General features: G+C 42.3%; 1 long non-coding RNA gene across 2 annotated transcripts; it reads right to left on the bottom strand.

Annotated features, from left to right (window-relative positions):
• Window positions 1-406: 406 nt before the first annotated feature.
• LOC118023032 lies at window positions 407-8597 on the bottom strand. Of its 2 annotated transcripts, none has more exons than XR_004682640.1 (3): window positions 6933-8597; window positions 4611-4987; window positions 407-1070 (listed from the first exon to the last, which is right to left on the bottom strand). It is a non-coding gene; the product is annotated as an uncharacterized LOC118023032 (long non-coding RNA). The 2 variants fall into 2 exon arrangements; XR_004682639.1 differs by lacking the exon at window positions 407-1070 and adding an exon at window positions 2100-3034.
• Between the last annotated feature and the right edge of the window lie 675 nt (window positions 8598-9272).

Here is a 9272-nt window from a genome sequence, read left to right as displayed (position 1 = left end):
ATTATATACAATGGCCAAGACATGTAAACAAACCAAATGCCCATTGACAGATGAATGGATAAAGAAAATGTGAGATTATATAATATATAACACTTGTAATATATACATAACATACATTAATAATATATATCATATATAGCATATATAATATTCGTTTTATTCAGCCACGAATAAAAGAAAATTCTATCATTTATGACAACATGGATGGACCTAACTTGAGGGCATTATACTCAGTGAAATAAGTCACACAGAAAAAGACAAACACTGTATGACCTCATTTACATGTGAAATCCAGAAAACATGAGAGAGAGAGAGAAAGAAAGAAAGATCTCGGTAGATAGAGAACAGATTGGTGGTTGCCAGAAGTGAGAGAAGGGAGGAGTTGAGCAAAAAGCATGAAAATTTAAAAAAATAAAATAAAATTAAGTGAATCCTATTCAATGAAGAAGTAAGAAAAATATCAAAATATATTCAAAAAGTTGATTAAGGAGCTCATAAATATAAAAGTGGAAATTGGTGTTTTAGAAAACAAGGAAAAATAAAAATAATGAATAGAGTGCATCATAAGATTTTTATTTCTTATTCATGTCACAGCTTGCAGGTGTAGGCTTTGAGTTTTTTTAATGGATAACCTTTTCCTAGACCCACACATATCTGCACAAGGCTCTTCTCATAATCATGCATGGAAATAAAATGTTACCTGGGAATAGACTTCTTGGGTAAGAACAATTTCTCACTTAAAATTAAGTAGATATTTATCAACTGACAATGCTGTAAATAAAAAAGTCTAATATTATCTTTATTTTTTCCTTCTCCCCCAAATTTCTTTTTATCTGCTTTTATAAGAATTTCTCTTGTATGCTTTAAAATTATCTTATTTTGTTTGTCAGTAATTTGGGATTATGAAAGAGTGGGGTCTTTTTTGTTGTTGTTGTTGTTTTTTTAATTCAGTATAAGAATGTTTTCTTCTGATAAGTGTTTGATGACTATTTTTGTTTGTTGGTTCTGGATCCTTCCTGAGGATGTCATTTACTAAGATGAGTCTTTATTTTCTGTCATTCTGAACACTCCTTAAAAAAAAAAAAAAAAAAGAATTAGCAAGTGACTAATGTGTGTTAGAGAAACAGTGGATATGCAAATGGCCCCTAACTTTTGGAGCTGATAGTTTAAGATAATAAATAAGTAGATTAATTAATTACTTAATTCTGTTTAGTCCTATGTTCATTAGTTTGTCTTACACCTTTTTAATTTTTTTGTTATTTCTCCCTGCATTCTTAGATCTTGCTTATCATCCACCTACTGCTTGAATTTCCTACTGTATTAATTCTATTCTATAGAGTTCCCTTAATTTAAATATTTTTTAACTTACTGTTTGAAAACTTTACGAAAACTTTATTTTTTATTTCAGACCTTCTCTCACCCAAATCTATCTCCATAACATTATCATAGAATTTATGATTTTGGCCTTTATTATCCCACCACTCGGTCCCCTAGCCTTATGGCTGTTTGAATGAACCAGGCATGAGCAATAATCTTTGAACTAATCTGTTCTCCACAAATGTGGAGAGGAATAACATCTCCCATAGTTTGAAACATTTCCGATTCACAGTCTCAGCCCTTTGAGGATGCTTTGTTTTTGTTTTTATTTTTATCATGTTGATTTTAAAAGGGAGGTAGAAGGCAAATTTTACACCAGCACTACCATATTAGATGTTACTTTTTTTTTCTGTCCTGTCCTCCATTCTCAAGGTAATTGTGCATCTTTTTTTCTCATCTCTTGAAGTACACACGAGAAAAAGGGTTTGTAAGCTTGAGGTGAATGTCTGGGTAGTGGCCTTCAATCTCAACAGTGGTCACCAAGTCAACCAATCAGAGCAGCTGACTTGTGAGAAGGGCCCTGGAAAACCAAAAAGCATTAAAAAATGGGTGAGGAGCACCTGGGTGGCTCAGTCTGTTAAGCGTCTGCCTTCAGTTCAGGTCATGATCTCAGGGTTCCGGGATGGAGCCCCAGGCCTGGCTCCCTGCTCAGTGGGGAGTCTGCTTGTCCCCTCATCCCTGCCCCCACTTGTGCTTTCTCTCTCTCGCTCTCGCTCAGATAAATAAATAAAATCTTAAAAAAAAAAAAATGGGTTACGCATTGTCTAGAGTGACACATTTCATATGCAGATACATTTTAGAGCAAAGGTGCTCAAAGTGTGGCTCTGGGACCAGCAGCATCAGCAATCCTTGGGAATTTGTTAGAAAAGCAAATTCTCAAGCCCCACCCCAGACCTACTGAACCAGAGACTCTGGGATCAGAGTCCAGCAATCTGTGTTTTAATGAGCCCTCCAGATTGTTCTGATACATGCTAAAGTTTGAGAATCACAGTCTTTGTGTCTAGAACATGTAAGAACCAGTTCACTGTGAGAATGGGGTCCAGGACCAGCATATATTCTACCATCCCAGCAATTGATCTGAGAATAAATAAAAATAAAAATAATAGATGATTACACTGTTTATTTATTTACACATTCTACTGTGTGTCTAGCTATGCACCCAGTGCTGAAAATACAGGGAAGATTTTCCAATCTGGTGATAGATGAGAAAGTATGTAAAAGTCTCAATTATAAAGTACTTTAGTAAGCCCAAACTGACCTGGAGGAAATAGGGAAGGCTTCATAGAGAAGATTTGAACTGGGTCGTGTTGGAGTTTGCCATGGAAAGAAGATACTGGGAGGGAAAGGTCAAAGGCAATGCAAAGTTAAAGTAAAGCAAGAAGCATATGGAGGTAAGAGAAATCCCAAGAGAATAAATTAAGAAAATCTGATATCAAAGCCAAGAGATGTCACCTTAATAGGAACAATGGACCCTAGGGTCTAAGAGAGCTGGGGCGGGGGTGGACCCAAAGTTAAGGACAAGAGTCATGACCTTCATTCAGAGCTCAGAGGAGAGTAAGCCAGGTGAGTGGTCCCTGCAGGTATTTGGGCACAGTTGGGGAGCCCACACCATCTGGTCTCGAAGGGTCAGTGTCGAGATAGCAGACAGGACATCTCCCTGCAAACACAGCATGAGGTCTGATTCCATGTAGCCTTGCTCAACTCTGAGCTCTCCAGTAAGTGAAATCTTCTCTAGGGATGGAGAACTTGTGAAAATTTGTGTGTCAGGGAATTTGGCAGTAGGAACTGGAGTCCTACATTTGGTGTATGGTGTTATCATATATCCTAATGTATGGAATTTGAGATCAGGCTCTTTTGGATTTAGGGTCTAGCATAGCTAGCAGTATAAATGAACCCTTCCTTTAAGCCAAGTTTCTTGGAGCTTTTGGAGCAATAAACTTGACCTTGCCAGATGCATAGGGAGTTTTTAAATAGACATCCTTAACTGAAAAGGCGGGAGGATGGGTTAGCCTGGTGATGGGTATTGAGGAGGGCACGTTCTGCATGGAGCACTGGGTGTTATGCACAAACGATGAATCATAGAACACTGCATCTAAAACTAATGATGTAATGTATGGGGATTAACATAACAATAAAAAAAAGGTATATGGCAATCAAAAAGGCAGAGCTGTGGATGCCAGGGCCAAGGGAACACTGAATACTGTAGAAGCTGGATTTTATGATTTTGACATATGAATTTTAAGGAATTGGAGGAAAGGAGGCTCAATATCTTAAGTTTTGACCCAGAGAGAGTTTGAAGTTGTCTATGACTGAGGAGAACACAGTATAACAGCTCTGAGAGTATCAGAAGGAAAGGTACATTGCCTCAATGCCAGGCATTATGTTAGAAACCTCCTCATCTGGGGCGCCCCGGCTGGCTCAGTCCGTAAAGCATGGGACTCTTGATCTTGGGGTTGTAAGTTTGAGCCTATGTGGGGTGTGGAGATTGCTTTAAAATCTTAGTGGCGCCTGGGTGGCTCAGACGGTTAAGCATCCGACTCTTGATTTCGGCTCAGGTCCTGATTTCAGGCTCATGGGGTCGAGCCCCCTCGTCGGGCTCTGCACTCAGTGCAGAGTCTGCTTGGGGTTCTCTCTCTCTTCCTCTCCCTCTGCCCCTCCTCCTGCTCATGCTATAAATAAATAACAAATAATTAAATAAAAAAATAAATAAAATCTTTAAAATATAATAAACTAAAATCTTAAAAAAGAAAAAAAAAGGAAACTTTCTCATCCGCCAAGCCATTTAATCCTCATTCAACAAGGCTAGAGGCAAGAAATTAGTGTCACCGCATTCAGATGAGACAATGGGTTCTCTGCAAGATTTGGCAACACAGCCCAAATCTCACTTACCTAAAAGGTGGGAGAACCAGGATTGCCACCCAGGCCTGCAGGATGCCAACAGCTTCCTCTTCCTCAGCGCCCGGACCTCTTTCATTTATTTATTTATTTATTTTTAAAAGCTTTATTTATTTTAGAGAAAGAGAGAGAGAGACAAGGACGGGCGGAGGCACAGGGAAAGAGAGTCCCAAGCAGACTGTGTGCTGAGTTCTCAGAGCCCAATGCCAGGCTTGATCTCAGGACCTGAGCCAAAACCAAGAGTCTGGGGCTCCACCAAAGGCAGCCCCCGAGCGCCGCCCCTCCCACACCTCTTTTGTAGGGGCTTTTCTTGTCTCCTCCTGCGAGCGCTGACCTACCTGGGGGCCCAGAGCATCATCCTCGATGGCTTAAAAGCCAGAGCAGTAGCTTTCAGTGGTTTCACAAAATACATCTGAATCAGGTTTCAGTGATTCAAGTAGAAGGAGGCCTGATTTATGGAGTTAAGAAACATTAAATCCTTCCTTTCCTGAGGTTGAGGGGCCTTCTTGCTGCCAACCAAAAAAAAAAGAAAAAAAGTGGATTCTCATTCTCTAAGGCTGCATTTTTTGAAAGCTCAGGCTTCCCAGATACAGGAAATACAGACGAGCAAAATTTCAAAGTTCTCACAATGCAACGAGAGCACCCTCAGTGGTCATCCAGGGTCAAACTCACTCTGAATGGGCAAGGCTCCCAGGTCCCAGAGCGACATCTGGAACTGGACAGAAAGGCTCAGGTAAGGAGATCAGCAGAGGAGGGGCATTCATTCAATCATGTGTTCAGTCACTCAACCAATATTTATTTTGGCAAGTTAGTAAAGGATTGTTATAAACAGCCAAAGTCTCCATCTACTACTGCAAGCCCGGAAGTTCCATTAAGCTGGATGAGGGTTAATGTCATAGGACTGATGATGCACAATAAGCAAAGGCTGGGGGAAGTGGGACAAGAGGAAGGCAAGTCTGTCTAGGCAGTAGGGCAGATTCAGAACCTGGTGGTGTAGCCAAGAAGAATCAGGAATGCAAACAAGGCCGGCTTCTTCACGTATTTCTCATCTAGGACCTACACACTTCTTAGCACATATGCAAACCAGATCCCCTAAGAGAAGACAAATAAGATCTGAAAAACGTGGGGTGGGGAAGAAAAGATAAAGGGGTAGCGAGTTAAGCAAGTTTTAGCAGCTCTGAAAGCACTTTGGGCTTTGGAAGTTATAGATTCATTGTTCTCTTCTATCCCAGGGCATCCAAACCAACACCCCAGGGTTTCTCGAAGTCTGATCTAATCCATGCAGGGGATGCAAAAATATCAACAGGTTTATATTGCCCGAAGTCAGGCCTGCTGAAAAATCATGCCTGCTAAAATGTCCTGAGCCCCGACAGTGCCCATCTAGACCACTTTCTCTTAAAAAGTAGAAAAAAAAAAAAGCCTCTTTTCTCAAGTGGCCAAACAGAGAGATTTAAAAACAGACCCAACTTCTGAAAAGATTTATTTCTAAAGTTTACCAGGCCAGACAGAATTACTTTTCACCCAGTTGTCTTATCCTAGGTTGTAAAATTAGCATTTTTCGGGTAGATTACATTTTAAAAATTTCCCCATGTTCTAGGAATTGCAAAAAAAATTTAGAGCCCCAGGTCTTATTAATATAAATAAGTGAATGCAAGCAAATGTCCCTTCAGATTAAGCTAACTGGGGTGGGGACAGATTCTGCCATATATCCAAACAGTGTTGGTCAAATGGAAAGACCATGTGACTTGTGCTCAGAAAGATCTGAGTTGCAACCTCAGACCTACCAAACATTCAATACCTACCGGTGAGTGAGATCCATAGTGAGGAAGGACACACTGAGTAACTTCTTTAATGTCTTCACTTCCTTTGGTTTGCCTTCCCTACTTCGCTCTAAGGGAGGATATTCTTAAATACACCCATTCATGTTTATACATGATAGGCGTTCTCCCCCAACTGCCTCCTCCCCTGTTCCATCTTATAGTGCATCCTTGGAGCCAAGGGTCAAGAAATTGTAAGAAAATGAGTTAGAGAAGTCGGGCTTCAAGGCTCAGAGGGAATCCTGCAATCCACAGCAACCTCCAGAAGCCAGATTGTCCAGCACTCACTCACGTACAATGAAACGAGGCAAGAGCCCCACAAGATAGTTACACTTTCCCCCTGTTCTCTGCCGCCTTTCCAAAACCACCTGGGGCATGCCCCATCGGGCACCTTCTGTGCAGTCCTGCATCGGGCTGCTTCTCAGGGCCCTCCCTGCTCTTCTCCCATCCCCCAGAACAGGAGCAATTCCAGAAAGCCATTCAGAAGACGGGCACACCTGAGATACTGTCTCACTGCAGAGAACCCTGCTTTCTGCCTCCAGCCTGGCCTGGAGGTTAGGAGAACACAGATTGCTGAGTCACCTCGTACATTGTTTCAAATGAGTTTTTCTTTCCTGTTCACATACCATGGCAGGAGGAGGTGGACAGGGGAAAGAGATTGAGCCAAGAGAGACAAGGTTGAGAGGAAAGGACTGGAGAGAGCTTGAGGGAGGGAGGATGAAGGGATGGGATTCAGCTGCCTGCTCAGTTACGGCAATCAATTTCAACCGTAATAATAATATAATGCAGAGGGAGAAAAGCAGACATGACAGAAGTGATAAAATGGAAATGAATCCTCATTACCTCGCCGAAGAGAGTGCCACAGCTTCTGCCACTGCTTCCCTGCTTGGCAAGGGAAGCATTTCATCCCAGTGCTCATCGTGTGAGTCTAGGCAAAGAGGGGAGAAGGGAAAACATGCACTGTTCATGCTGCAAAGCAGCAAGCTTGGCCAGGAGTTGACTGGGAATCTCAGAAGCACTCAAAGATTTACATCTTCCCTCTGCTCATCTCCCAGAGCTCCCACCCTCCAGCTGTGGGGAAGAGGGCCTTGGCGCACCCAACCAAATAATTTTAGCACTTAGAGCTTTATCTGGCTCTCAGTTCTCCAGCGGGAGCACACAGAGTCTCCAAAAGCAGGCGTGTGCATGCGCTGTGCTCAACGGAGGGGATGCAGTGAACGCATCGACACAGTTGAGTGTGGGTCTGGAGCTGGGGGCAACGGTGAAGAATAGGACACGTTGTCATGGGCAACCTAGACAACCTCCTTGGTGTCGTACACCCCAGAGTCCCCAGCAGAGTTTAGGGAAAGATGGAGTTTGCTTTTAGCTCCAGAAACTCCTTAGCCTGTCATTCAAAGATCCTCCATTAACCGGTCCCAACCCGTTGCACTCACTTGAAGCTCTCTGCCGGATTCCAGCTTTATTTGACCACTCGCCATTCCTAGAACATGGCGTCTACTTTCCACACAGATTGGCTTGCATGCTCTCCTCTCTCTCTTCTGCCCTTTTCCTTAGCTTTGATTGTTGTCATCCTACCATCCTTAAAGACACAGCTCCTATGGTTGGAAACAACTCCTTTCTTACATAAATCTCCTTTATAACATTTCTATTGTTCTATTAATGCTTTACTTTCTATCTTGGATATAGTTACTTATACAGGTATCCCTAACTGAACCAGAAGACCTTAGAGACAAACATTTTTGTCTGGCCTGGTAAATCTAGTAGCTACTCATACAGTAGGTACTCAGTATCTTTCAGGACTGTTTGCTTCGTATTTAATGAGTGAATGAGAAAAGAGGCAGGTTAACGCCTTTCCCCATAGCCAATTGTTAGGATTTCTTCCCATCCATTCTCCAAACCTCTGTGGATCCTTGGAATGTCAGCTGTTGTTGATTCCAGACTTGATGACAGACCAGGCCTAAGGCCTTTCCAGTTCTAGCCGGTGTTTTCTTCCAGGATCTCCTGGATGAACCAAGTGTTGGCAGGAAGCACGAGGGCCCTGACACCCATGATTATATCTTAAGTTGGACAGTGGCCTCTGGTTGTGTGTGTATTGTAACAAGTTGATTCTCTGTAGGACAGGCCTCCTTCCCACTGACCCTGACCCCTTGGATGCCTTCCTATTGTCAGGCAAGGCTTTTTCCCTCCCACGTCAACACTTATTCAACCTTATATGAGGGCCACCTCCCATGTGGATCTGGGTCAAGTGTGGAATAAAATCAGTCTATGATGCCATCGCTAGCTACCTTTAGGGGGTGTGTAATACAGAACACTTATCTCAAAGTTGTCAAAATCTCTAGGGATGGAGACAAGAAAGTCCTTGCCCATGTGCATTGATATACTTCCTAACACATCTTTATGAACACGTGGTTCATGGCCAGCCAGCAGTGCTGTGGTTTTTAGTGGTGCCTGGGCAAGAAATTGAACACCATTGAATCATGAATCTTGAAATTTACTTTCCTTTCAATTGCCTTTTATCTTCCTGACTCGGTTTGGTGCTAGTCCTTAACCACCCTGGGACACTTAGTAATGTTACTACCTTTTAACAAAAAGAGAGTGAGGGGCACTTGGGTGGCTCAGTCGTTAAGCATCTGCCTTCAGCTCAGGTCATGATCCCGGGGTCCCTGCTCGGCGGGAAGCCTGCTTCTCCCTCTCCCACTCCCCCTGCTTGCGTTCCCTCTCTCTCTGTGTCTCTCTCTGTCAAATAAATAAATAAAATCTTAAAAAAAAAACAACCAACCAAACAAACAAACAAAAAAACAAAAAGAGAGTGAGCCTGAGGCCTGTAGCCTTCAAGATTAGCACTTTGTGGCCAGAATTAAATACTAATGGCTTGATGTCGTAGTATTGATATTACCATTGGTTAACAGATGATCTGGGTATTCCGCTTCTGTACTAATGATAACAACTGGCTAATAAATCTCATTATTTAACCTATGGAAGGCACCATTGTGTTTACCATGCTTTGATCTCATCCCCATGACAGCTCCATGAGTTGGGTGCTACTATTACTTCCTTTTACAGATGAGGAAACTGAGGCAGAGAGCTAAAGTAAGTTATCTGAGATCACACAGCTAATAAGTGGCGGAGATGAATTTAGTATGTGCTCTTAATCACTATTCTATTGTTATGATATAAAATACC

The sequence above is a fragment of the Mirounga leonina genome, unplaced genomic scaffold (assembly GCF_011800145.1).
Source record: "Mirounga leonina isolate KUSES-001 unplaced genomic scaffold, KU_Mleo_1.0 Mir_178, whole genome shotgun sequence".
In the NCBI taxonomy this organism is placed as follows: Eukaryota; Metazoa; Chordata; class Mammalia; order Carnivora; family Phocidae; genus Mirounga; species Mirounga leonina.
The sequence above is the reverse complement of the archived record's forward strand: the minus strand, read 5'-3'. Positions and strand labels throughout refer to the sequence as shown.